We start from the raw sequence: 27157 nt of genomic DNA, 5'->3' as shown, positions 1-27157 counted from the left end.
GGCCCGGGTGCCGTCCCCGCGCTTCTACTTTTCAAAATAAAAGCTGGCGTCTGGAATAAAATACTTTACTAATACTTTATTACTAATAGCCTACATATAATTCTGCCAAAATGTCAAAAATCCACAGCAACCTCTATCCCCACAGCCGCTCTGCTGCTGTGCTGGCTCACGCATCTGTTCACAACGCTGCCTGTCGGAACATTCTGCTTAACGTTGAAAAGCTTAACGTAGTTTAATGTAGGCCTACCTCAACAACGATCAATGATCACCAAATTTATCATGGCCATATCTTGTAATGAACACTTAAGCCTGTCAAAAGAACTAAACCGAAATCCAACGATTATAAGTTATCTTGATTAACATTTTCTTCTTCATTGACGTCTATGGCCAGGGAAAAGCTTGTAAGCTTGTGTGGTAATCATTGATCACTGATCAATGATTACCACACAATCTTTTCATATTGCTCCTCATAACCACTGAAAACTGTCAAAAAATCGAACCAGAAATGTGGTGATGGTTGATCGTTGTTTAGGTACATTAAACCACATTAAGCTTCTTCATGTTAGGACTTATAAAGCCCATGAGAACTGTTCGAGTCAACCCACAGCCGCTCTGCTGCCCTGCTGAAAATGTGAAGAAGAAACGCGTCAGATGTCAGATAACGTCCATAATAATAGGACTTTGGGTTCAATTTTTTGACAGTTTTAACCAGTTTTTAGCCAGTTTTAACCAGTTTAGTTTGGTTATCATTGATCATTGTTTACGTACATTAAACCACGTTTTTATTCATTAGTAAGCTACAGGATAGCATCTTTCAAACGTGACCTGTGCGAAAGAGAAAAAAAGTATGCGTCATTGTACCCAGCACTTCTGGAAATGTACTTCCAAATGCGTCTCTGTCCCGGCACATTTCAAACCAAACTGACGCCCATGGATTTACCCGTGAATCAATCTGGAAAATAATTCCAATTTGTATTTTTCACCCTCTGAATTTACCGTTGGATACTAGTGATGGGCATTCCGGCTCTTTTGGTGAGCCGGCTCGTTTGACTCAGCTCACTGAAAAGAGCCGGCTCTTTTGGCTCACAAACGGCTCTTTAAAAAATTAATGTTTTGACTAGGATAGGTGTGAAAAACAATTCTAATTAAATTATTAAATGAAATGAAATGAAGACTGCGTTGCTGTTGGTCGCGGATTAGGCCTACTTGACTGAGTGGATACATCTCCACGTGAGGTGCTGGCTCCAGTCGCTCCACCACCGTCACTAAGCGCAACCGCTAGTTTCTCGAAGCTCCGCTAGCTTCACAGTTAGGTGCACAGTTCGCATATGCGGTGTAGGTTGTGCGTAGAACCGGCTTTATATGAGATTTGGTTTTGGCAAATTCTACACTGTGCTTTAACATTGTCTACATCATTAAGATGATTCCAAATGCTGCTGTGCTTCCGACTCATTTTCCTGCTTTTGTTTTGTTTTCAGAGCTGTTTTTCCTCTCCTCTGTCCTCTCCTCAGAGTTTGACAGTGTGTGTGTGTGTGTGTGTGTGTGTGTGACTATAAATGCTGTGTTTTGCCCGCTTATTAGACAGATCACCCCCGAAATTGTGCAATGCAAAACAGGCAGCCACTAATACAAGGAGAATAGACCTGTCTTGCCAAATGGATTTCTCTTCTTTTCTTGTTTTAACAGATTGCAAAGTGGCACTTTTATTTATTTTCTATTTTTGAACTTGATACAAATTTTGACACAGCTGCACTTTTATTTTCTTTATTTTTGAACTTGCTGTTATTTGATGTAGATAGTTGTTTCTTCAATAAATTGGAAAATTTTAAGCCGTTGCGTATTTCATTAGCAGTGTGTTGGGGCGATAAGGAGGGCGAGGTGGGGCTTGAAAATTCACCCTTGTCCAAAGTGGGGAATGACCCGAAAAAGTTTGAGAACCACTGCCCTACTACTACTACTCGACAGCAGCTAACGTTAGCCTACCGCTAGCTAGTAGCTGGATTAAACGCTGTTAAAATGCTGACAGCGCTAACACGGTGTAAAGTTTGACTGTGTTTTACTGTAGAGGATTCAACACCGGTATGTAACAATCTGCTAGCTTGACCAGCCAGCTGCCACTAGGGTGCGTCTACATTTCTAGGCTAACAATCTGCAGCTGCTGTCGGGAAAAACAAAAACAGACGGTGCGTTCAATGAAACTGGTAAACTACAGCCTCGTGGTGCATTTGAAGTTATTGTAAATGTCCTTTTCCCCATCTGGTGGTTGTTTTTTGTCGTTCAACAGCAATTTACTAGTGAAATAAGTTATTGTTATTGTTATAGATTATTATCAAATCATTTAATTTTGACCATATGGCCTTAGCAATAAACAAGCCCTTCTTTAATGTCACCGACTGTTGTTTAGTACCCTTCTTTTTCTTTTCTTTTTACTTTCTTAAAAAGTATTGGTTCAGGCACCGTTAATTATTTATGCGATTAATTTTGATTAATTAATCACAGAGTATGTAATTAATTTGATTACATTTTTTAATCGATTGACAGCACTAAAAATAATACATTGTTTATGAATTATTAAATAAAGTATTAAGTCAACTTTAATACTGATGCTTCAGTACTAAAACACTTTTACATCAGTAAATAAATTAATCTAATTTGCATTGCTTTTCACCACAAACTGTAGATTGATGCTTAAATAAATTCAATGTGTGAACAAATTAACTTAACAGGTGGTTTTAAATGGATATTTTCAATAATTTAGGCCACCCGCGCCAGTTAAGCTGCTTACCTTTATGGAGTAGTGGAAAATACAGTTTGAAAAACGACCTACATGCACCAAACTGGAAACCTATGGTGTCCTGTAAAAGGACAAAAGAATGAATTGCTGAACTCTCGCTGTAATAGACATAACAGCAGTGCCTCCTGGTGGTTTACTCATGACCTTACATGTATGCTGATAGTTGGTGGCTGGAATCGTTCCTCCGGTCCATACTGACTGGGAAGTGATCCAGGGTCTGATATGTAATTATTTAGACTTTAAACTGTTTTAAGCTGTATATGGTTTAAGCTTCATTTATTGACAGTGTTTAACATGCAGATGTAGTCTCTTTATGCTACACAAGAAAAACAATCAAAGCGTTTGATGTATTCTGACGGTCTGAACACAAAGTGTTGTACCAAAACGCTTAAGTCATGAAATCTTTCAGGGAAATTGAATCCCCATAAATACTTACAGGACACTTCGGAAGAAAACAAAAAGGCCTTTTTTTTCTTTTCTTTTGGCCCATTTCCAAAGGGCGGCGCCCGGCGGACAATCGGGAACACAAATGTGTGCCCCCATGATGTCAGAATTCCTCCCATCTGTCTGTGGGACGAACTGGTGTACTTTGGGAAACATGGGCAGACTTTTGCAGTTTTGGATCAGGACACCGTGAAAGGACCAAAATGCCCTATTAAAAAGCATTCCAAATGTCCTGTTATCTTAGGGAAGGCTAAAAATCATAAAGGGCCAAATTTATCCCAAATGTCCTTCCCCAACTGATAATACCAGGATGGATGGATGGATGGGCACAGCACAGTATTTGCCATGACAAGACTTCTGCCATTTAAGTCGGAACCCCATTTAGTAGGCCAAGTTTCATTGAAAATCTGGGTTCATGACCTTCTTCTAAAATGCAGCTAAAGACATGCAACTTCTTCAGTATCAAAGATGGTATTCTGTAGAATATGTGACCCAATTTTGGTATTCACATTTAAGAAGAATTTTGCTATTTAGGTCAGGACACTTGGGAAGATCAAACTCCGACACAAATACACAGTTATTTTTTCCACATAAACCTCTGTCATTCCTCCACTACTCTCTTCCCTGCAATGCATTAAACGGCAACCATTTTTAAATCCATTAATCAGTTTGAGTCATTTTTTATGTAGCCTATGTGATGTCAGCTTGTTGAATATGAATATGTTCTAGTTTTGTCTTTCCTCTGGGACAGTAAACTGAATATCTTTGAGTTGTGGACAAAACAAGACATTTGAGGACGTCATCTTGGACTTTGGGAAACACTGATCCACATTTTTTTCACCATTTTCTGACATTTTAGACACCAAACATCTAATCCATTCATCCAGAAAATAATCCACACATTAATCCACCACGAATATAATGTAAAAACAATCGTTAGTTGCAGAAGTGTGCAATAGCTAGGGAAACAGTTTTTAAAGACATAAAGTGGTTGTGTGTGTCTGTGTATGTATGTGTATGTGTGTGTGTGAGTCTGTGTGTGTGAGTGTGTGCCATTGTGTGTCTATGTGTGTGTGTGTGTGTGTGTGTTTTTTCTGTGTGTGTTTGTCTGTGTGTGTGTCTGTTTGTGTGTGTATGCGTACACACACACGCCATAAAACACACTCACATAGTCTGCTGTATGTGAGTGTGTTTGTGTGTGTCTGTGAGTGTGTGTATCTTTGTGTGTGTGTGTCTGTGTGTCTGTGTGTGCGTGTGCATGTGTGTATGTGTGTCTGTGTGTGTTTTTCTGTGTGCGTGCCTGTGTGAGTGTGTGTAAGTTTGTGTGTGTCTGTGTGTGTGTGTGCATGTGTTTAACACACACACAGACACATTCACACACATACACATACACAGACACACACACTCCCCCACACACACACACACACAAACACATACACACAACACACACACACAAACCCTAACCCACAGACACACACACACAAAGACACACACTCACACACACAGCAGTCTGTGTGAGTGTGTGTGCCTTACAATCTCAGCCTGTCAGTCAGTCACCAGGGCATAGTGAACACTGTTGTGCCTGCCTGTCTCAGAGGAAGTCTAATGTTAACCGTACAGCGACAGCTTTTGCCTCGCCATTATAATCGCTGTCAGCGTGGTGATTTGAAAAGTGTAACCACACTTGCAACCGCTTTACCGGCGTTGCCGTGACTCACTGTGACTTTAACTAAGATTACTTTTTTCTCTCCGTCCACACCACAGCTCTGCATATGCGTGTGTATCGGAGGCCCGCTCTCATGGGTACCAAAATTTGGCACTGTTTGATTTAATGTGTATCGGTCCTCTGTAGTACCGACGTAATTTGGTCAGTAACTAAGAAAGTAGAGAGTTTGGTACCTAATCCTATCGACAATTAATTTCCAGGATAATCGCAGGAACTGGCAATGTGTGTTGCAGCTGTGAAAGTCTGTTTGATCCCGGGAAGCAAGAACAACAAAACCCGAGCTAGCAAGCTTCATGCTGAAAATGTCATGTTTTGAAAAAAGATTTTATCCCATTGGGTTCAAAATGTTTTTTTTGTGTAGAGCTTCAGGTTTGAGTTGGATTATCTTTAGGCTGGATCAACGTACATACATTTCCAGGATAGTTGCCTGATATCGTCCCTCCTCCTCCGCTCTCGGTATGTTGCCGTTTTCAATATCCATTCGCTTTGAGAAACAAAAACAAACAAGCATCAGACAATGTGCCAAACATGTAAAAAAAAGCACAAAACAGCGAAACAAAAAGCACCTTATGGGTCTATAAAAGCGGCAAAAGGATGTCAGGCTTTACCCCTTTTCTTCCTCCTCCTGTGTGTTGCCGTTCTCAAAAATCCCTTCGATACTGGAAATAAACAACTTTGAAAACGTCACCTCCGCACCTCACAAACAGAAAATACAACAAATATACTAGAAATAAGATCCAAAAAAATAGATACAAATTCCAGAACACCTACTGAAAATATATACTTAGAGGAATGTAAGGAACATGTACAGTATATACAAATGTAGAATAAAATGTACAACCTATACATAGTATATATAACAAAATATAATATGTATAATAGTAAATATGAAGTAGCATAATAGAGAGGAAATGAGTGGAGGAAGTGAAGGAGCGAGAGCCTTACTGCTGCCACCCAGCTGCTGCTGTTGTGATGGCCATCGCAGGCGAACACCACCATCCAGATGAAAGTCATGATGAAGCAGAAGAGGGACACAAACATGACCCAGGCCTGGGGGTTTGCCGGAAGCACCAGCGTGCACGCCACCAGTATCCACACCAACCCGCCGAAAATCTGCTTTTCTTTATAATAAATATATTGTTATCATATGAAACGAGACTATCTTAGGATTCCATTCAAACCAAGCACGCCTGGTAGGTTGTGGGGGTTACAGGGAGCTAAATAATGCTCCAAAGTTAGGCTACATTTTGTAGAGAAAAGAAACCATGGCCATTTTCAAAGGGGTCCATTGACCTCTGACCTCCAGATATGTGAAGAAAATGGGTTTTATGAGTACCCAAGAGTCTCCCCATTACAGACACGCACACCTTTATGATAAGCCATGCAGTTTTTACTTGAAAACTATCATGTTTTTCCTAAATTATGTACAGATTTTTAAATGGCTTGAACTATAGTCCATATAGCTGCCGGGACATATTTTCATAAAAAACAGAATCGTCAGTAAATGTTTGATTTTCTTGTGATGTGAATAAAATACAACACACTGCTGATCAGACTGATATACAGTAATTATCATTTTATTATAGGGTGGGGCTCTCCCTTTAACATATTTGTAGGGACCCTTTGCTACTCAAAAACGTCCACTACAATTGCTGGGTGGATAATTTAACTATTTAAGACGCCGGTGGACTATGTGAGCCAATGTCAAACATCGCCAGTAAGCATTTATTTTTACACTTAGGCAGTTTCCCATACATAGAGTCCATTTATATGTGTAAACATCAAAACTCAAACACATTAATTCCACTTTCCTTCTCATACCATATTGCACGGTCAAAAACTGTTTGCTCCCTTCTCCTGCCACCACCTGTGCTGCCCAGTGGACATTGATTAAATCACCTCTGGCCCAGCCAAATGGACAGTGCCCTGGCTACCCCTGGTGGCGGGAGGTTTAACAGCAACAAATAATAAACATAAACCTAAATGGCTCTCACAATATTCATACACTGTGAACAAACAGCAGAGAAATGATCACTTTATATTTCTTTCTCTTCATTACTGAATCAAAAACGTTCAACTTATTACATTCATTATAATCAGAATAAAAGTGATTTAACAAGCCTTTCTTTACAGAATCACAGAAACATCATCTCATTTTAACAATCCTCAGATTAAACCCAAACTGTAAATCATTTTTCTTGCTACACTGTTTTTAATACAGACATCAGATGAGATTAAAAGCTCAATGAGCCAGACAGAAAGCCATCTCATAATTTCCTTTATTTATGTATTTAAAAGTTTAAACTGCTGCAGAGGACGCAAACATCTGCAACTAATTTTTAATGTGCCACTTTTGATCTTTAGTCTTCAGTGTTTCTCTCCATGTTGAATATTTCTGTATTTGTGGATCTGCTTCCTCCTGCTGTTCACTCTGCAGGCTGACACCCTGATTGGCTGCCAGCTGGAAGCAAACCCATCTAAACCAATGGAGAGCAGCTTTCTGAAGCAAACATTATACTAAAGTAAGAGACGGTTTACCCCAACTCGAAAGTTATTTCCTGTCTGTGTGCCTCTTTAGGAGACTGGCGGCAGGTCCTGAGTGGATTGATTCCAACGGAGAAGTGAACGTGAACACAGATTATGGCGTTTCTTTCACCCGTAATCACCAAAGTAAATATTGGAGCCATTTTTCAACAAGCTGCATATCTCCAGAACATTCTGACACAAAAATGTTATGTTTGAGACAGACACATAATGAGAAAATGAACTTTGTCTGAGAAAAAATACTTAACTATACAAATATAACTTTTCATCCATCCACACGACGTTCACTACACTTTCAAACGAGGCCACGCCCTTTAGGAGACAGGAAGTGGGTACCGTTTCAGACCATTGGCGCTGTGTGTGATGAGCTATCTTTAGTTAGAGATAATCTTTGCTCAAGTTTTTAAACAAATGTAGTAAAAAGTTTCACAGAAGTGCCCCAAAAACCTGAAAGGAAAGATATTTAAAGGTATTTCAAACCACAGCCGTGCAGTGAGTCATCCTATTTGGTAAAACTTTATAATAACCATTGCTAAAAAATGATAATTTGATAGTTAACTAAACTGAAGGTAACACTAATTATTAGTAAACATTATAAATCATCATTTCATTGTTTGTTGACAGTAAAATAACTATTAACTAAAGTTTAACTATCAATTTACCATTAATTAGTGGCGGTTATTATAAAGTGTATATATTAGTGACTCCTTTAATGTGTTGTTCTCTTATAATTTTGAGTTTGATTTACAAAGAGATTGTGTGTGTTGGTCAGCAGTGTGAGTATTTCTGTGCACAGGAGACTCTCCGTCCTACAGAGAACACAGAGACACTGAACCATGCAACCCAAACCCAAACCTAAATCCAGGATAAAGAGGTTCAGTGAATGTGGTGTTGAAGGTGTATAGGTGGGTCAGCGTGTCAGAGGAGACTCTGTAGAAGGACAGAATGCCAGCAGGACAGTCCACATACACTCCTACTCTATCAGAGACAGAGGATGAGGAGAGGTGTGTTTCTCTGTTATTGTGCCAGACAGAGTAACCACCATCAGAGCAGAACAGATTCCAGGACTGATCATTATCTCCAAACCTGCAGTCTTCACTGTATCATCTCCTCCTGATTCCTCTGTAACTCACTGATATATAAACCCTTCCGCTCCTCTTGACCTCCCAGTAACAGCGACCAGTCAGACCATCTCTACACAGCAGCTGACACCAGTGGTCAAACCTCTCTGGATGATCAGGATATAGCTGCTTCTCCTTCACCCATATCACCTTGCTGTTGTTGTCAGACAGTTTGAGGTATCTGTTCACTGTGTTTGTGTCCACTGTGAGTTCACAGGAATCTGATGGAGAGAAGGAGACACAACACAGCAGCTGTTTATCATCTAACACACCTGATGGTTTATTTGTTGCTTTATTAAAAGACTGACTGTTAATTAGATCAAAACTACACAATGAGACATATCTTTGGATTATCTTTCAAACGAGAATAGAATGCAGATACACAAGCTTTAAATTCAACTTCCTTCTGTTTTAAATGTTTCTATGTAAAGAAAAAAAACAGTTCATTATAATCACATCTTATTATTCATCTAGATCTAGATTTTAGTGATCACATAAAAGCTGTAACCAAGTTATCTTTCTGGCATCTCAAAAACATAGCGAGAAGTGATGTGTCCAAAACATGATCTAGAAAATATCATTCACGCTTTTATTTCTTGTAGGGTAGACTACTAATGCACTTCTGAATGGTGTTCCCAAGAAGTTCATAAAACAGTTGCAACTCATTAAAATGCTGCTGCTAGAATTCTGACCAACATCAAGAGGAGAGAGCACATTTCTCCAATTCTGAAACCTCTGCACTGGCTTCCGGTTACATTTAGAATCAATTTCAAGGCCCTACTTATTGCCTGTAAGTTTTTCAATGGTCTGGGCCCAAAACATATTGCTGATTTGTTTACTGACTATGAGCCGAGAGGTCTCTGGTCCTGGTCAGTTGGTGGTACAGTTTTAGTACAGTGAACTCATTATCATGTTCAAGAAACCAATTTGAAATGATTCGAGCTTTGTGACATGGTGCATTATCCTGCTGGAAGTAGCCATCAGAGGATGGGTACACGGTGGTCATAAAAGGATGGACGTGGTCAGAAACAATTCTCAGGTAGGCCGTGGCATTTAAACAATGCCCAATTGCTACTAAGGGGCCTAAAGTGTGCCAAGAAAACATCCCCACACCATTACACCACCACCACCAGCCTGCCCAGTGGTAATAAGGCATGACGGATCCATGTTCTCATTCTGTTTTCGCCAAATTCTGACTCTACCATCTGAATGTCTTAACAGAAATCGAGACTCCACAGACCAGGCAACATTTTTACAGTCTTCAACTGTCAGATTTTGGTGAGCTCGTGCAAATTGTAGCATCATTTTCCTATTTTTAGTGGAGATGAGTGGTCCCGGTGGGGTCTTCTGCTGGTGTAGCCCATCCGCCTCAAGGTTGTTCGTGTTGTAGGTTCACAAATGCTTTGCTGCATACCTCAGTTGTAACGAGTGGTTATTTGAGTCAAAGTTGATCTTCTATCAGCTGGAATCAGCCAGCCCATTCTCCTCTGACCTCTAGCATCAACAAGGCATATTCACCCCCAGGACTGCAGCATCCTGGATGTTTTTCCTTTTTCAGCCCATTCTTTGTAAACCCTAGAAATGGTTGTGGGTGAGAATCCCAGTAACTAAGCAGATTGTGAAATACTCAGACCAGCCCGTCTGGCACCAACAACCATGCCCGCTCAAAGATGCTTAGATCACCTTTCTTTCCCATTCTGACATTCAGTTTGGAGTTCAGGAGATTGTCTAGACCTGGACCACACCCCTAAATGCATTGAAGCAGCTGCCGTGTGATTGGTTGATTAGATAATTGCATTAACGAGAAATCTTACAGGTGTTCCTAATAATCCTTTAGGTGAATGTATATATATATATATATATATATATATATATGTTGCCTGTAAAGCACTTTGAATGACCTTTGTATCTATTTCAACCTCCCTGAATGATGCAATCCTTCAACCTATCCTCGAGACATTATGTCAACAAAGTCATGTGACTGACCTTAGAAGGTTTGGTCGCCGTCTATAACAGCATCCAGTTGGCCACGCCTCTTCCTCTTTGCTTTACTCGCCTCATCCGAGACCAGGTAAGTTGTGTATTAAATTCGCAATATTTTGGACTCTGCTGTTGTCAAACCATCACTTTTGTGCAGGCCTTGTGTCCCTTAGGATTGTGGGTGGGCGTTTCCCTTTTTGCATTTCATAACAGAGAGTTGTTGCACGGTGTACAAAGAGCATCTATCAGGATTGATTGTGGGTGCATGTCGGAGGGTAAGCGGACACGCGGCATACACTACGAGCGCGCAATACGGACGGAGAAAAGTGAGAGAACAAAAAGAGACTGCTTGCGTCCAGAGGATAATCAGTTGAGCTTGCGTGTGTGTGTCTTTGAGAATTGTAAGTCCCATAACTTATGTTGTCAGTTAATTTAACTGTAGTTGTTGTATTGGTCTATAGTTCTTGCAAATTTAAGTAAGTTAGCGGGTAATTTCGATGTTTGAGTTATTCATCTGTTAGCTAGTTTGCACGTGGCTGTTGATTTATAATGCAGATTGTTGGAAACCCTTGCTCATGTTTGTATTTAGCTACATTAATGTATTATTATTGTATTGTATTATGCTGCAGTAGTTACATTGCATTGATATAGTGTGATTAATAGTGGGTTTGTTGTTGTTGTTTGCTAGCCTATATGTATACTTCCTATGCATTGTGTATGGTAGCCTTCACAATGTTATTTAATTCTTTGCAGAACCACACACAAACACACAGCCATAGCAGAGCTACCCACACCCATGTTTGTACTGTTGCTTTATGTAATAAAGCGTCAAAGAGATAAGTTGTCTCCGTCCGTGTTTTAACAGACACACCTGGGGCAAAGTTGGAAACCAGAATCAGCTCAAATACAGTCCTAAACTATGTCCTCAGTAACACACGGTTTGTGTTTCTCTTTGTTTTACTAGTGCCACTGTTGCTTGCAGTTTCGGATAAGTGCTGTGTGTAAGTGCTTGTACTGCTGGTTCAGGTTGTTTTATCTCTACAGGAGTAAAAACCATTAATTGATTTGAGTTCATTCCTGTTGGCTTGCTGTCCGCGCGAGTGGGGTGAGTGTTGACAAGTGTTTGGCCTGTCCCTCTAACCAAGGGTGTTTACCCGGGCCATGTCTTCTCTTCTACAGTCAGCGATGAAAGTCCTTCCCTTATTTGGACGACAGGTGATTTGTGCTCCGTCTCCCAGCCAAGTTGCAGAGGACACGGGATACTTGTCTCACACATCCAGTCCCTGTGTTTCTTCACAGTGAATGTGAAGAAAAGCAACCTCGAGCCGAGGCAGCACACAGTCTTTGTGGGGCTTTGCCTGAATTCCCGGCATAATGTTGGCATCTCTCACTGCTCAGAGGGTGCTGTCCATCCTGACCCTCCTGGACTGATTCCAGCTGGGCAGGCAGTTGGAGTTGGTTAAATTTGTGAGGCTGCTGTGCTTGATTTTGACTGCAGTGGCTGTTGTTCCCTGGGGCCTTCTCAGGGCTCGGCCACTACAGAGATGGCTGAATGCCTTCAAACTCCACCCAAAGTGGGACAGGCATGTCGTACATTGCCCTTCAAGCTCTGTGTCCGTGGTGGGACCGGACGCTTTTGCTCCACGGAGTCCCACTTCCGGGAACATTCCTTCACGATGGGCTGTGGTAACAACGGATGCCTCCCTGACCGGTTGGGGAGAAGTCTGGGAAGGCAGGATGGTGCTAGGTATGTGGGAACCCCCGCGGGGGAGCACACATCAATGTTTTGGAGTTGAGGGCGGTTCACCTTTCTCTGAAAGCTTTTCTCTCTTTTATTCAGGACAGGCATGTCCTGGTGAGAACAGACAGTTCCTCCACTGTCGGTTACGTGAATCACCGTCTCTGTGCTGCCTCCAGGTCGCACAGGAACTCCTGTTTTGGGCTTTCGCGATGTGGCTTTGCTAAAAGCGTGTACATTCCGGGAGTTGTGGGCCCGGGCGCGGATCTCCTGTCCAGGACTGGTCCTCCCCAGGAGAGTGGAGACTCCATCCAGAAGTTGTAGCCCTCCCTATGGACTTCGGTTCGGCCTGGCACAGACCGATCTGTTAGCATCAGCAGAGACTACCCACTGCAGGATGTGGTTCTCCCTGCTCTCTGCTTCCCCAGGTTCAAACAGGGTCGCCATAGGCCATTACAAGGTGCTGTTGATGGCTTCTCAATGGCCAAGGAGGCAATGGCCAAGGAGGCAATGGTTTCCGCACGCTCCTTATCTTGGTTTACAGCAGTGGTTCTCAACCTTTTTGTGCCGCGCCCCCGTATCCATTATCCAGGTCTCTAACGCCCCCATCAAATATTATGTAGGCTACTTGCCCCGAATATTAATGATTACACCCTAATATAGGCCAATTATTGTTACTATTGTTATCAAAAATAATCAAAAAATCAAATCATTGAATGACAAACAACACATTCCCAGTTCCCCAGGTATCAAAAAAGCCATGTGAATATAATGTATATATATTTACAGGTTTTTAAAAGAATGCAACCATTTGACATTCAAATTAAATAAATAGCAGCCAATCAGAACGACTAGATATGTAACATTCAAACTATAATTAGGTCTTATCAAAGGCCTGCTGCATGGTGTGAACCTCAGCACCTTTAGAAGATGACTATATTAATATATATTATTATATATATTTGAATGTCCACACACACACACACACACACACACACACACACACACACACACTACACACACACACACACACACACACAAAACTAGCTTACATCCATACTGTGCAAACCAAGTATTTTGGTGATGACAAACGACTTGAAGAACGACACCTACTGCCGAATGGAAATAGGTTTACAACCTTTGAAAGTTAGTGAGAGCCGTTTTTTAATGCTTAGAATAGTCTAGGCTAGAAGAGTCTAGGTTAGAAGAGTCTAGGTTTGCTATCGCCTGTCTTGCGAGTAAATAGCAGAAAAAAATGTTTGGAGAAACGCAACCCCACATCGCGCTGTTTTTTGTGGAGGTGTGAGAATCCCGTACAGTAAACAGTGACATCACTGCCTCTATCGCTTCATTAAGAAAGTTTTAAAACCCCAAACACAAGCTCTGAACTGGCCGGGAGTTTGGGGAACAGCTGACTGTTTGCCAAACAACAACGCACAGTCGATATCTCTTGCATGTCTCTTTTCTTTCTCTGTTTCTCCGTGAAATGAAGCTGCATTCAGGTTACTACAGAAAATTTTTGTGTTCTATAAACCATCTGAACGAAAAACTGTTACTGTGAAATATAAAGTCTACTTGTGCTACATTGGGGGTTAAAGAATACAACAGGATGTCGCGCGATTGCTTTTTAAAATTTATTATCTGAACACAGCTTACGTAGTAGCTACAGAGCTCATTTAAGATGATGCTCTTACGTCCCGTTCCATGAAGGCAGCACAGAGCTGCGCCAAATAAAGCTGACAGAAGCACAGAAGAGTTACGATATCGCCCGTCCAGTTGCAGTGCTGTAAACTGGCAGCTTTTAATGTTGCAGACCACGGATTTTTTAATAGTTTAAGTGTAAACATGTATTGTTATTGTGAATCTTTGGTTTAAACCAGCTTTTAAACAAACGCCGCCCGCAAGGGCACCTCAACCCCCTTTCCAAAATATTGTGCCCAACGCCCCCATCATCTTCTGAACGCCCCTGGGGCGGTACGCCGCCCCCTGAGAAACACTGGTTTACAGAGAGCCTTTGGCCCTGCCAGTCAGGGCGGACCTGCTTTCTCAGGTGGAGGGGCAGATATGGCACCGAAGCTGGCTGTCTTGCAGCTCTGGGCTTGGCCCCTTCTAAATCCCTCTCTCAGGGGCTAGATGAGGTGGTCCTGCACACTATAGGTAATGCCACTTGTTCTAACTATGTCCAGAAGTGGAGGGAGTTCTCGAGATGGTGTCACAGTAGATGGGAGGATTCAGCCGCTTGCTCCATCCAACTTGTTCTCCACTTCCTTCAGTCACTTCTGGACTCAGGGAGGGCAGCAAGCACTATTAAGGTGTACACTTCTGCTGTATCACTCTTCCATGAGGCTGTGGGTGGTGTTACAGTGGGGAGACATCCCTTGGTGTCCCAATTCATTAAAGGGGCATGTAGACTGCATCCATACAGGTCCCCCAGGTCTCCTTCATGGGAGTTACCCTTGGTGCTGAGGGCCTTGACTCAAGCTCCTTATGAACCCATAAAACAGGCTACCCTTAGGTTTCTGTCTCACAAAATGGCTTTTGGGTGGAGTCCTCTGTTCCTCGCGACCCTGATGGTACTTGTCATCCAAGGTAAGACCGTGGTGATGGTCTGAGTGAGATCGAATAGATCGTAAGTTATGACTATAACTATGTATCTATGAGACCGAACAATGACGCACCATACTCTTGTCGCTCAGAACGGGCTGAGGCGTTCCAGGCAAGAGGAAGAGGCGTGCCAACTGGATACTCTTATGGATGGTGGACAAGCCTCCTAAGGTCAGTCACCTGACTTTGTTGACATAATATCTCGAGGATAGGTTGAAGGATTGGATCATTCAAGGTAAGACCGTGGTGACGGTCATCATTTGTGGTCTAATAGATCCATAGTTATAGTCATAATTTACGGTATGAGAAGGTGCTTTATTAATAAACTTGCCTTGCCCTTACATGAAGGTAATAGTAAAATCAGTCTCCTGCATTTGGCCACAAGTTCTGATCATCACATCTTATTTCTTCTTTTCAGCTGAAATTAGCTGTTTGGAATTATCACTTTATTTTGTTGTAAATATTCTGCTAAGATGTTCTTTATATTTTAATATTGTTACTGCAGAAATGCACCATCATTCTGTTTTGAATGTGTTTTTAATAAAGTGTTGAAAACAGTGTGTAACAACCAGACATAACTATTAACTAGCCACAGTACATAGTAGTATAGTAAATAGAGTGCTATAAACTCAATATCATGGACCAGCATCTCAGAAGTTCATGGTCACTCAGGTAGCAACGATGAAACAAGACACAGACTCAACAGTTATGTTTAAAAGGTAAAAAAATGTATTCTTTCATCTTTCAGTTATCTTATTTTTTCAAGCTAGTTTGGCTTATTCTTGACAAACATGCATTATGTCATACACTTAACAAGGAAATATTAATTTAGTTATTTATCTATTCATATTCAGTATTAAATCATTTCACTATATATTAACTTTCCTACAGTTTAATCTGTTTTACAAGGTTCTGGTAACCCAGGGTTACAAGTGTCTTAGCATTTGAACAATGTGCTGCAGAAATAAAGTGTTCTGCTTGTGGTGGAGTCTGCATGAGAAGAGTTCAAGGATTTTGGAGCATGTGGTCATTGACTGCATTTTGTGTTAAAACAATGAAAAATGATCCACAGTTTGTGTTTCTCTATGTGAATAGTTTTGACAATGTGACTTCTGTTTTAACTGATGCTTGTTAGCAATCAAATAAAATACTAACACAATACTAATCCTACTATAAGATGTTGTGCCTGGTTTTTATTAATCAAAGTGAAAGCACACTCACACTTCCTCAAACCAGGTTTCAGCCACTGCTCTCCAGCATGTTCCAGCCTGGAGGAAGAAACAAAGTCAGAAGTTTCCTGATCTCTCATCCACATAATTGAGATGTCCTCAAAGTGCTCCAATAAGAATGTAACTCTTTAATAGGAGTTGAGTCTCAGCGGGGACGAGATTCTCAGCACATCAGTTACTGTCTTCACTGTTATGACCAGGGCTGCTGGTGTATACTGTGAACCAAGAGTGAGCTCTGCTGTCTGTTCATACCTTAGAGTGTCCAGTCTCCAATGTGGATCCTCCCGTCTAGCTGAAAGCAGCTTCACTCCCGAGTCTCCTGGATGATTGTAGCTCAGGTCCAGCACTCTCAGATGGGAGGGGTTGGAGCTCAGAGCTGAGGCCAGAGAAGTACAGCCTTCCTCTGTGATCAGACAGCCTGACAAACTGGACACACAAACACACACACACACACACACACACACACACACACACACACACACACACACACACACACACACACACACACACACACACACACACACATACAGACACAGAAAATGACTTTACAATAATAATAATGAATTCATTTTCATCATGTCTTTCTTTCATGTGTAAATTTCCTAATTTTAGCTAAATGCTAAATTGTGGAATTATGGAGAAAGTGCTGATCAGAGTAGTGAGACTGAATCAAAACATGGAAGTTGTGGGTCGTGAAAACACAAAAATTGGCTGAAAAAGTTTAGGTATCTTTTTATTTAACATACACTTCCGGTCAAAAGTTTTAGAACACCCCAATTTTTCCAGGTTAATATTGAAATCCATGCAGTTCAATGTTGTATTGTACTCTGAAATGAAAGAATAGAACAAATGAACAATTTAAGTTAAAAAAGAAACCATGGAATCAATTTATAAACCAAAATGTATTATCAAATTTCTGACTAATCAAAGTAGCCCACTTTGGCAGATATAACAGCTGAACACACTTGTGGCATTCTTTCTACAATGGACATCAAATATTCTTCAGAAACTTCTTCCCAACTCTGTTCAAGAAGTTCCCATAAATGTGTCTTACTTGTAGGTTGCTTTGCTTTCACTTTTCTGTCCAGTTCATCCCAAACCAGCTCAATGGGGTTTAAGTCTGGTGACTGTGCTGGCCACACCCATGTTTTTAAGCTTACCATCTTGTTCTTTTTTCCTAAGGTAGTTCTGGCATAGCTTGGACTTATGTTTTGGGTCATTATCTTGCTGTAGGATGAACCCTGACCACCTAGGCGCATACCAGAGGGGCGCTGCAAGATCCTGTGGTAGCCATTTTGGTTCAGGGTGCCTTTCACTCTGTACAAATCACCGACCCTGGATCCAGCAAAACAGCCCCAGACCAACATGCTTCCTCCTCCATGTTTGACAGTTGATGTCACACAATGAGGAACCATCCTTTCGCCTACTCGATGGCGCACAAAAATCCTGCGTGATGAACCGAAGATTTAAAATTTTGATTCATCAGTCCATAGCACCTTCTTCCAGTCTTCAGTAGTACATTGACTATATTTCTTGGCCCAGGCAAGACTCTTTTTCTTATTCTGACCGTTTAGCAATGGCTTTCTTGCTGCAACCTCGACTAATCAAACCTGCAGCTCGAAGTCTTCTCTTTACAGTTGAAACTGAGACTTGCTTATTACGACCACTATTAAAGGAGAACTCGCGGCAATTTTAACGTTAATCTTGATCGCTATATGTATATGAGTACTGCCGATAGCAAAAACACGAGCGAATCAGTGCTAGCAACACGGAGCTGCTGCAGCTAATGCCGGAGCTCCCACTCAGCTAAAACGGCAGTTATGGGGGCATAAGATAAAGAGTGTCTTTGTGCCTCTTAACAGACACAAAATCCAATTAAAATGTTCAGTGCAACACGAACAGGGCCCTTACATGACAACAAGATGTGTAGCAACTTAGCCATTGTTTAAATTCACCTACCCTCTTAGCTGCTAGCTGCCGTCTGGGATTAGTGAATGTGTTCAGCCAGGCTCGGTAATAATCAATACGCAGCAGTTCCATGTGTATTTGTAGCATATATATCCATTTTGTGTGCTGTCGTTGGTGAATCTGAGTCTCTGCAGTGGCGAATTGTGTGGTAGTTGCCTTAGCCAGGCTAGCAGCCCCGACCGGGCATCCTTCTACTTCCTCCCCTCTCCCCTTGCCTGCGCTGCCGACAACAATCCACAGGCGCCCACTGGTCTGGTGGATGTCCTCCAGAGGACAGTTCATGCTTTCACGGGGAAATATTGAAGTTTATTCCCCCATCAAAAGCGGTAATTGAGCACAGAAGTGATCATATCAGTGACTATGTAACTACATGGAAACAGACCAAATGATGCCTGTTTCTTGTAAAGTAACTAGCATTACAGAAGGCTGTAGCCTTGCGCTGAAGCCCCGTGGGAATTCAGTTGTAGCAGGAAAAGGTAAACAACGGAGCGAAGTGTGTGAAGAGTGAAGAACGGAGGTGTTCACAAGGGAAGAAGCTTGGAGTAACGTGAACTATGGAGCTAGAGCTAGCCTTCAGTAACGCTTATTCGTAATAGTATTACAAGAAACAGGCATCATTTGGTCTGTTTCCATGTAGTTACATAGTCACTGATATGATCACTTCAGTGCTCAATTACCTATTTATAAGGGGAATAAACTTCAAAATTCTCCCGTGAAAGCATGAACTGTCCTCTGGAGGACATCCACCGAACCAGCGGGCCTCGTGGATTGTTGTCGCAGCGGCAGGCAAGGGAGGCGGGAGGAAGTAGAAGGATGCCCGGTCGGGGCTGCTAGCCTGGCTAAGGAAACTACCACACAATTGAGACTCATATTCACCAACGAAAGCACACAAAATGGATATATATGCTACAAATACACATGGAACTGCTGCGTGATGATTATTACCGGAGCCTGGCTGAACACACTCACTATCCCAGACGGCAGCTAGCTGCTAAGAGGGTAGGTGAATTTAAACAATGGCTAAGTTGATAAACGCATCTTGTTGTCATGTAAGGGCCTCTATTCGTGTTGCACAGACATTTTAATTGCATTTTGTGTCTGTTAAGAGGCACAAAGACACTCTTTATCTTATGCCCCCATAACTGCCGTTTTAGCTGTGTGGGAGCTCTCGGCATTAGCTGCAAGTAACCTTGCGTTGCTAGCACCGATTCGGCTCATTTTGTTTGCTATCGACAGTACTCATATACATATAGCGATCAAGATTAACGAAAAATTGCCCGCCGAGTTCTCCTAATAGCTGTGCTTGAAGCTGTTGTCCTGTGAGCCACCTATCACGCAAGCTGTTGACTCTCAGAAACTTGTCTTCTGATTCTGTTGTGGCTTTGGGTCTGCCAGACCGCTTCCTGTCAGAGTTTCCTCCAGTTTCTAAGTGCCTTTTGATGGTGAAGAATACTGTACTCACTGACACCTTGACTTTCTTCACAATTTCTCTGTAGGAAAGACCAACATTCTTAAGTGTTATGATGGTCTGTCTCTCTTCCATTGTTAATTGCCTTTTTCCCGCCCATTTTGTAGCAACACACTACTTTCTGCAGTACAATACTGTTCAAATAATGCTCACAAGGGTACGGTATACAGTGCGTTCCAACAATACTTTTATACAAACAGAGGGGGTTGTAAGTAATCCAGACAAGTTGGAACACCTGTGGGAATTGGAAGCACCAACTTTCAAAGCTTGATCAACCTCCATTGCTGCAGAACAGCTTTACGTTGTTTACCTGTTTCATGTTCCCTGAAAAAGGCCTTTTGTAAAATACAGAAATGTACATTATTTTTCAGTTTTGGGTAACCTTACTTTTTTTAACCTCAGGCAGTTCACCACTTACCTTTGTACCATTTCAAGCTATTCATTGGATTTGAACTGCTAAAGTTTCAATAAAAAACAAAAACAATTGGGGTGTTCTAAAACTTTTGACCAGTAGTGTATATTAACTTGTATATCAAGCAACATTTAAATGGTTATTTCTTTAACAGAAACTGAATTCTGACCCGAGAGTCTCCAGTTTACAGCATTGATTCTTTAGTCCAGCAGAGAGCAGCTTTCCTCCTGAATCTTTCAGATTGTTGTTACTCAGGTCCAGCTCTCTCAGACTAGAGGACTCTAAGCTAAGAACCGAGGACAGATCTTCACAGCTTCTCTTCTCTCCTGACAGGTTACAGCCACTCAGTCTAAAAATATGAACAGAACAACTATAAAAACATTTCTATCTGTATTTGATATTACTTACACTTATATTTAGATAGCAGCTACTTTCATAAAATAAAGTGGTTAACAGTCTAAAGAAAAATGAAAACACAGTGTGAAAGATGTGGTCCCACTTTACAGGTTAATTTTTCCTGACCTGAGAATCTCCAGTGTATAGTGTGGACTCTTCACTCCAGTAGAAAGCAGCTTCCCTCCTGAATCCTTTAGGTCATTGTTACTCAGGTCCAGCTCTCTCAGACTAGAGTATTTGGAGCTGAGAACTGAGGGAAAGAGCTTCACAGCTTCTCTCTGACAGATTACAGCCACTCAGCCTAAATATTATTTTGGACAGGAACATATGTTAAAAACATTTCTATCTTTATTTGATATTACTCACACTTATATTTAGATAGCAGCTACTTTAATAAAATAAAGTGGTTAACTGTCTAAAGAAACATGAAAACAGTGTGAAAGATCTAGTTCCCCCTTTCCAGGTTTATTATTCCTGACCTGAGAGTCTCCAGTTTACAGTGTGGACTCCTCACTCCAGTAGAAAGCAGTTTTCCTCCTAAATCCTTTAGGGCGCTTGTTACTCAGGTCCAGCTCTCTCCAGACTAAAGAAGGACTTGGAGCTGAGAACTGAGGACAGAGCTTCACAGCTGCTCTCTGACAGGTTACAGCCACTCAGCCTAAAAAATATGTACAGAACACATGTAAAAAAACTAAATGTATTTGATATTAATTACATTTATGTTTTAGGTAGGCATTACTATTATCATAAAGTAAACTGGTTAACTGGAAGAAAAATTAAATATGGTTCACCCTTTACAGGTTTATTATTCCTGACCTGAGAGTCTCCAGTTTACAGTGTGGAAGCTCGAGTCCAGCAGAAAGCAGCTTCCCTCCTGTATCAGTGAGATCGTGTTACTCAGGTCCAGCTCTCTCAGACGGGAGGACTCTGAGCTGAGAACTGAGGACAGAGCTTTACAGCTTCTCTCTGACAGACCACAGCCACTCAGCCTAAATATATGAACAGAACATAAATGAAAACATATTTATCTGTATTTGATGTGACTTACACTTATATTAAGGTAGCTACCAGGAAAAGAAGAATGACAACACCTTGTGAAAGACTTGGGTCACCCTTTTCTCACTCATCTTATTATCACCACCTAGTCAACCGGCTGTTTCCTGGACTCTCTCAAAGAAGCTGACAGTGACCCATCTCCAAAAACAGCCACACTCACCCTGCCTGAAGTTAACCACAACAGACCTGTCTCTCTTCTTCCGTTTTCTTCAAAACACTCAAATGTGCTATCTTCAACCAACTCTCTTCCTATCTCCACCAGAGCAACCTTTCTTGATCCCAACAAGTTTTGTTTCAAGGCAGGCCACTCAACTAAAACTGCCCACATTTCTGTCTCTGAGCAGCTTGAAACTGCTGAGCAGCTCTCTCTCCCTCTGTGGTTATACTTCTGGACCATTCTGCTGCATTTGAAACAGTGAACCACCAGAACCCTATTTTCACCCTTCAGGATCTGTGTCTCAGTTTCGGCACACTCTGCTCAAATCTTACCTTAAAGACCGCACCTACACGGGTAACTTTGAGAGAATCTGTACCATAACCCTCCACTCACAATGGGATCCTTGCAGGTTCTGTCCGGGGCCCCTCCCTCTTCTCTCTGTACACCAACTTTTTCACTCACATGGCTTTTTTTCTACAACAACTATGCAGATGACACCTGATTTATTCTCTTTTCCTAGTCTGAAACACAAGTACCAGCAAGTATCTCTGCCTGTCTGACTGCATCATCTCATTGAATGTCCACACACAAGACTGAGCTGCTTTTCCTTCCAAGGGAAGGGCTCTTCCACCCAGATCGACAACTCTCTGGTAGTCCCCACCAGGACTGCTAGGAACCTGGGTGTGACACTCAACGGCCAACTCTCCTCACTGCCAACATTGCTGCAACAACACAATCATGTAGATACAACCTCAGAAGGATACAGCCTTTTCTGACCCTCAGTTTCTGGTCCAGGCTCTTGCCATTGGTCAATATGCTTGCTGCTCCTTCACCGCGGAAGGACACCTATAGTCACTCAACGTAATCCAGACCTTTTGCTGTCCCGCCTCCTAAATGGTGGAACAAGCTCCTCCTTGACATCAGGACAGCCGAAAGTCTACACATCCTCCAATGCAGGCTAAAACACATCTCTTCCAACTGCACCTAAGAAGATGGTGCTTTATATAGAAAATTGCACTTACATGATGTATTTTACCTTATTTGAAGCTAATGTACTTCTATGTGATTCTTGCTTTTCTTAGTTTTATCTACATGGTTCACTGCACTTGAACGTCACTGTAATTCACTTTGGGATAAAAACATCAGCTAAATAAAATGTAATACAATGGATCACCCTTCAAAGCTTTATTATTCCTTACCTGAGAGTCTCCAGTTTACAGTGTGGACTCTTCAGTGCAGTAGAAAGCAACTTCCCTTCTGTATTTGAAATGACTTTCTGTACACAGCTACAACACATAACATTTCTACGGTTGTCCAGACTGAGTTAATGATTCAAACAACAAATCTATGTCTTGGATTGTGTATATTACTGAGTCAGGAAACTATTAAAGGAAATTTCAAAAATGTAGTCACATCTGTTGGATCACAATCATTCACACTAATTAATTTCAACCTCAAATGAACTACAAAGTGGCAGATGATTTTTTCTTCATTTGGCTGCTTTAATCTGTGGAGGTACAAATGAAGCTGAAAAAACAATTTGCGGTTTTTCAATTGATCAACTAATCAATTTGTTGACTAAATCTTGACAATCAGTTGACTAAAAGATTAATTAGTTGAGAATAACCCTACACATCTGATATAGTTAGTATCTTCAGTAATCTGTGCACTTACAGAGCTTTTTGGAGGCTTTGACCACTGGCAGCAGTCTCAGAAGAGCCTCATCTGAAGCAGAGTATTTCTTCAGGTCAAACACGTCCAGATTGTTTCCTGATGACAGTAAGATGAAGCCCAGAGCTGACCACTGAGCAGGAGACAGATTATCTGTGGTGAGACTTCCTGAACTCAGGTACTGTTGGATCTCCTCCACTAGAGAATGCTCATTCAGTTCATTCAGACAGTGGAACAGATTGATGCTTTTCTCTGGAGACAGATTCTCACTGATCTTCTTCTTTGATATAGTTGACTGTTTCCCTGATTGGTCTGTGAGCTACTTCCTGTCTGAGCCAGCAGGTCTTTGAGAAGATCCTGATTGGTCTGCAGAGAAAGACCCAGGAGGAAGCTGAAGGAACAAGTCCAGGTGGCGATTGGACTCCTGTAAGGCCTTGTCAATAGCAAACCTGTGGACCTCTGTCGTTGATGTTCTGCTGAAAACTTCCCACACTTTTTGAAGATACTTTGCCCAAACATCACATTCTTGTTTCTGTTAATGACTTCGCTCTCTACATGAATAGCAGCCAGAAACTCTTGAACACTCAGATGGATGAAGCTAAACATCTTTTTTTATCATCCCTTCCTCCCACGTTGCTCTTTGAAGATCTCTGTGAACACTCCTGAGCACACTGAGGCTCCACTGACATCAATGCCACTCTTTCTAGATCTTTCTCGTAGAAGATCAGGTTGCCCCTTTCCAGCTGATGGTAAGCCAGTTTTGCTAATGACTCAATGTACTGAATGCACTCTTCTGGGTCATACTTCTCTTTGTCTGATGAATCTGAAACACCAGGAATTCTGCGTATATCTCAGTCAGGGTCTTGGGCAGCCTCCTCCCTCTGGTTTTGATCAATTCCTCTAGAACTGTAGCAGTGATCCAGCAGAAGACTGGGATGTGGCACATAATGTGGAGGCTTCGTGTTGTCTTGATGTGGGAGATGATTCTGCGGCCCGCTTCCTGATCTGTGAATCTCTTTCTAAAGTACTCCTCCTTCTGTGGGTCAGTGAACCCTCTGACCTCCGGCATGATGTCTACAAAATCAGAATGGATCTGATTGGCTGCTGCAGGTCGTGTGGTTATCCAGATGCGAGCAGAGGGAAGAAGTTTCTTCTTGATGAGGTTTGTCAGCAGCTCGGCTCCACTGAGGTCGGCGCTGTCACATCAATTTTAACTGTCTGGTTTTATTGGTGGAGCAGTCCAGATCAAGGCGGCTCTCATCCAGTCCATCCAAAACAAACAGAAGTTTGAATTCGCTCCTGTCATAGTTGGTGTTTCCTGATGACTGCAGAGCTGTAAAAATGTGATTAAGAGCTTCTTCCTTGATGTCTCTGGTCTCCCAGATACATTCATGAATGAGCTCTGCCAAACACCACTTTTCCCCTTCTTTAAATTCAGCTGGCGGAAGGTGAAGGGGAAAACGAGATGCACATCTTGATTGGCTCTTCCTTCCCCTAGTCCAACACAAACTTGTGCACAAGAAATGTTTTTCCAATTCCCCGCGATTCCATTGGTCAGTACTGTTCTTATGGGTCTCTTTTTACAGAAGGGGTGTTTGAACATGTCACAAGGTGTAATTGTTGTCTCTGTATCTGTTGGCTTCACTGTCTCAATCTGCCTGACCTCATGCTGTGTGTTGATGTGTACATCACCAGTAGCTTTGATGTACAGATCTGTGTAGATATCATCCAGAGGTCGCCCATCTTTGTTCTGTGCCCAACCCTCTTGTGCACACAAAAACTCATTTTGGAGGTTTGGCCGAGGCTTTTGTTGATAATATGAGATGTGTCGTGGTGGCTTTGGTACTGGAACAACCCCTGCCTGTGTTGAAAACAAAAATAGAAAATATAAAGTATGATGATGTTTGTCTACAGATTCAGAATCAGTACACACATACTCTTTACTAAATAATTGGCTTCCTGAGAATAACCATCTACTCAAATATCTTACCTTTTAAATAACATAAAATGTAGCCATCTAAAATATCATTATGGTCAACCAAACATATTTTATACAGTCAGTAATGTCTCTGTGTTATTTTGGGCAGAGCATTGAAGTGATGCTTGCATTGATCTCACCATCAGCTGCTTGAAACCAGCTGATGAGTAACTCCAATTTATATTCAAGCATGTGCACAGCACTGCCTTTTAATCTCACACTACTCACTGATACCATCATAACAATTTTCCTGAAGTTTTATTATCATCATTTTAGACACCGAATGATCAGAACTAGACACACAAAAACAAACTGGGTGGTAGGGAGCCAATAAAGAGCCTTGGGTCTGTCCGGACGTTCTTGGCTAATAGGATCGCTTTGTCCTCACCACTGATGCAACCAAATACTTGCTCGTGGGAAATGTTTGGGTCTTTAGTATTTCATCTGTAGTGTCTTGAGATAACTCTCTTGTAATGATTTGATACTATAAATACAATTGAATGAATTCATCCTGTCAATGCCACTTTGTATGATACAGAAGGAAAGTCTGTTGGAGAAAGCCTATTTGGTTTCACCTCAAGTGCTTGTCCCCAACACATGTATAAATTAATTCAATTCAATTTTATTTATAGTATCAAATCATAACCGAAGTTATCTCGAGACACTTTTACAGATAGAGTAGGCCTAGACCACACTCTATAAATTCCAAAACCCCCAACAATTACAGTAATTCCTCAAGTGCAAGCATTAGCAGTGGCTATTCGCGACAGTGGTAAGGAAAAACTCCCTTTTTAGGAAGAAACCTTGGCAGAGCAGACTCTTGGTAGGCAGTGTCTGACAGGGCCGGTTGGGGTGTAATGAACAGTGGCAAATAATAGTCACATTAAAGATAATGGAACAGTGACTTGAAGGTCATCGGTAGTTCATGTCATAGCAGGGGTTAAATTGTGTTAAACTTGAGGAAGCTGTGAAGTTGCTCCGGTACAACACAGTTTATGGCTGATCCTCGGTTAGCTCCCAACACTGAGCCACCTACTCCAAGTGGCTTTATTATTACCAATTTGAACCGATTTTATTTGCATCTAATAGAAAGGCCCTTTGCATTAAAATGCCTTTGCACAGCACATCTGACGACAGTGTCTTAAGAAAAATAATCAACTATTTAAATATTTAACATGGACTGTTTTTAAACAATTAACAACACACTTGACAAACAAATCACTTTTTTCTACCACTGGCATCCACTGAAACAGAGATAAATAATGTGATTATTACTGTTTTTACTTGATTGATCCAATGAGCATTACAATTCACACACCTCTCTCTCACACTCACTCTGTCAAATCTAAATACTTGGCTGTTTCTCATCCTTCAGCTTCAACATTATGTATTTGTAACAAGTAAAATTATTGTCATTTGCCCATGCATGTTATTCAGCTTGATCAACAGGTAATGCTTTCTACTCACACTATGGTTTATGATTGTTCATATCATAATGGAATCTATTGTTGAACTCCTGTTTAGAGCTAATTATGTGATCTTAAAACAGTGGTTCCCAAAGTGAGGGGAGTTCCAGGGGGTCACTAGCAAAAAATGGAGATCATTTGCTTTTCACTCATCTACTCCAAACACAGTGTTTCTGTTTCCCAATCACCTTCCAGGTAGAAACTTCCCAAGGCCCTGCATACATGCACTTTTAACGGGCGCTTGAGCAAACGGGGATGAGGGAGCGTACTGGATATCTGCTCATCTCCTTCATCTAAAATGTATGTTTGAGCTTCATATGTCAACACTTTCTCTCATTGGCATGGAAAGCCAAAGTCTCTTCAGGGTAAATTGTAGTACACCATAATTAACTTCTTTGGAGAATG

At 41.5% G+C, this 27157-nt stretch overlaps 1 protein-coding gene and 2 pseudogenes across 1 annotated transcript in view; 2 read left to right on the top strand and 1 right to left on the bottom strand.

Annotated features, from left to right (window-relative positions):
• The window catches only part of LOC120568386 (NACHT, LRR and PYD domains-containing protein 12-like), a 251224-nt gene that overhangs the window by 69972 nt on the left and 154095 nt on the right, over positions 1 to 27157 (top strand). The window lies entirely within an intron of this gene.
• Positions 8207 to 20313, bottom strand: LOC120562988 (annotated as a pseudogene).
• The window catches only part of LOC120562984, a 28909-nt pseudogene continuing 26147 nt past the window's right edge, over positions 24396 to 27157 (top strand).

The sequence above is a fragment of the Perca fluviatilis genome, chromosome 1 (assembly GCF_010015445.1).
Source record: "Perca fluviatilis chromosome 1, GENO_Pfluv_1.0, whole genome shotgun sequence".
NCBI lineage: Eukaryota > Metazoa > Chordata > Actinopteri > Perciformes > Percidae > Perca > Perca fluviatilis.
The sequence above is the reverse complement of the archived record's forward strand: the minus strand, read 5'-3'. Positions and strand labels throughout refer to the sequence as shown.